Source organism: Meles meles, chromosome 7 (genome assembly GCF_922984935.1).
Source record: "Meles meles chromosome 7, mMelMel3.1 paternal haplotype, whole genome shotgun sequence".
Taxonomy (NCBI): Eukaryota; Metazoa; Chordata; class Mammalia; order Carnivora; family Mustelidae; genus Meles; species Meles meles.
The window spans coordinates 6,248,701-6,251,687 of NC_060072.1; the positions used below are offsets into that span (position 1 = coordinate 6,248,701).

Sequence of the window (2,987 nt, forward strand, 5' to 3'; positions counted from 1 at the left end):
GGACAGGGGTGACAATGTAGGTCTCGCTGTCCCCCACTGCCTGCCCCAGTAGGGGAGCTGGGTAGCAGATACAACTCTGGGGTAATCCTCTGCCCCGTTGGTGGTGCGCTTAGGAAACCCTGGGCAGCAGCGCTCCCTGGAGGACGGAGCTCCCAGGTGAGGAAAGATCTGAGGGGCTGGCGGGTGGCCCCTGTGCTCACTCATTCCATCCCAGCTCAGGCCCCATCTACAATCTGCGCTTCCGGCTCAGTGTCCTGGCTACACGGCTCCTTCTAGAATATTCTCCACTCAGCAGCCGTGACGTTGTCCGTCAGTTCCAGACCCCGGTCTGCATGATCCCCTCTGCGTGCTGTTCTTCTCTGGCTTACCATGGGACTGGCGTTTTGGGGTGTTTTGTTTTTTTGTTAATTGGGCCTAAGGAAATACCAGCCTCTCTCCTGCAACCGTGCTTGGACTCTAGGCTGTGCAGTCCAGGCTCCTTCCTACCCTCAGGGCTCTGCTTCTTGGTGAGACCTTCCCTTTCTGTCCACATACATGCCCGTGGCACTGGGCAGTTTCCTGATTTCTTCTTTACCCATTTGCCTGTCTGTCTCTCCCACTGAGCCAGTGTTCCCAAGCATTTGGGTATCAGGACCCTTATATGCTTATAAATATCAAGGACCCTTTATGTAGATTACATCTGTTGATATTAAAGCCGAGAAATTTTAAAGATACTCATTAGTGCATTTGAAAATTACAATAAGCCCATTAAAGAGGAACATAAACGAAATATTTTTATGAAGAACAACTATTTTTCCCCCAAACAAAAAACACGTAGAGTGGAATTTTACATTTTGTAAAATCCCTGGCTGGCTCTGGAAACACGAAGTTGTTAAGACATATTACTTACCCCTCAGTGCCTTTGCTCATGGTGTTTTTTTCTTTTTCTTTTTTAATAGTTTTTTTCTTTTTTTAATAATATCCATAACATAAAATGTACCATTTTAACCATTTTCAAGCATACACTTAAGTGGCACCAGTGCATTCCCATTGCTGTATGACCGCCACCTCCGTCCCTCTCCAGGACATTTCATCCTCCCAAACTGAATCTCTGTCCCCAATTACACACCAGCTTCCATCTTCCCACCCCTCCTTTGCTTGTAGCTTTGGCCAAATAATAGGGATGGCTGTCCACTTTCTGGAGTAGCATTCTCTTTCCCCTAGTATTTCAGAGTACTTACTGTTGGCATCCCCAACGGCAAACATTTTGAACGCCTTTCATGTGAGGCCTAGTGTAGGTACGCCAGACACAGAGGACACACTCTGCCCTCAGGTAGCTGATTTCAGCTAGACAGCAACATAGTCAAAAAGAATCATACGAAAGAGAGAACTGGGCCCAGAGCCAGGGAGCCTGGCTGGAGCCTCTGGAGGCTGCTGGTGCAGGTCCATGAATCCTCCGGCTTTGCATGCCGCGCCCAGGAAAGTGGGTCAGGCATTCAGCAAATAGTGCTTCCCTATTTGCCTCGTGGAGGTTTTCATCCTCACATCGGATCCTGGGTATAAACCATGAAATGCTATAAGAATGTAAGTTCTGAAATAGGATGTCTAGTGACCTTCAGAACCCAATTTTTATCTTTTTTTTTTTTGTTAAGACAAAAACCATTTTTTAAAGGTTTTATTTATTTGACAGAGATCACAAGCAGACAGAGAGGCAGGCAAAGAGAGAGAGACGAGGAAGCAGGCTCCCCGCTGAGCAGAGAGCCCGATGCAGGGCTCGATCCCAGGACCCTGAGATCAGGACCTGAGCAGAAGGCAGAGGCTTTAACCCACTGAGCCACCCAGGCGCCCCAAGGCAAAGACTATTTTTAAGAAAAAGTGTGTTTTCTCATTTTCTATTCTTGGCATAATTTAATTCTTCCCAGTAGAACCCAAACCTCCTGAACCCCTTTCCGTGTCATCTAAAACCTGAACTTCCTCCATTTCTGGATAAAAAAATCCGTTCACAAATGAGTTGTGCGATCTGATCACCCTTTTTGACTTCAAACTTTTCTTTGCCAAAATTAAGTAGGATGATGCCCACATTTCCTCTATAATCTTCATCTAGGATGCCCGCTCCTGCATCGATGAAGTATTTTGCAGCCAAACCAAATGCTACTCTTCCATAGCACGCAGAAGGAAAAGTTACCTGAATGTCCTTTTTTTTTTTTCAAGATTTTATTTATTTATTTGTCAGAGAGAGAGAGAGAACGCGCACAGGCAGACGGAGTGGCAGGCAGAGGCAGAGGGAGAACCAGGCTCCCCGCTGAGCAAGGAGCTGGATGTGGGACTCCATCCCAGGACGCTGGGATCATGACCTGAGCCGAGGGAAGCCGCTTAACGAACTGAGCCACCCAGGCGTCCCATGAATGTCCATTTTTACAAGGGCCTCCCCCACAGGTGGTAGTGTCTAATCATAGGCAATGTACAAGCTGTGGCCCGCATGGACCCCTTGGTCAGGGCAGTGGCTGCTCTGAGAGCCGACAAAGCGAAGCCGCGTACTGTCCTCCCCAGGGCTGCGCGTCTTGCTGGGGGAGATGGCGGGTGTCACTTCAGAGCCGGGCATGGCAGAGCAGAACGAGAGAAAAGACAGCAGCAGAGCGAACAAATGGACACCCCCAACTTTTACCTTAAAATGAACGATATTCGTCCTCCCTGATTCGATGTCAGAAATGTACAGTCTTTTTGGTCCCTTGGAGAGGCCGGCGTCATGGTAAACGGCATAGGGTGGACAGATAATCCCAGCACAGGACAATCTAAGTGATGCATAAGGTTTTATACTTTTTTTCTAAAGGTTTTATTTTATTTATTTGTCAGAGAGAGGGAGCAGAAGCAGGGGGAAACCACAGAGAGAGAAGCAGACTCCCGATGAGCAAGGAGCCCCATGTGGGACTCAGTTCCAGGACCCTGGGATCAGGACCCGCACGGAAAGCAGACGCTTAACTGACTGAGCCACCCAGGTATCCCCTAGG

General features: G+C 48.3%; 1 pseudogene; it reads right to left on the bottom strand.

The window, feature by feature from the left end:
• Nucleotides 1-1,864: 1,864 nt before the first annotated feature.
• LOC123947643 lies at nucleotides 1,865-2,613 on the bottom strand (annotated as a pseudogene).
• Between the last annotated feature and the right edge of the window lie 374 nt (nucleotides 2,614-2,987).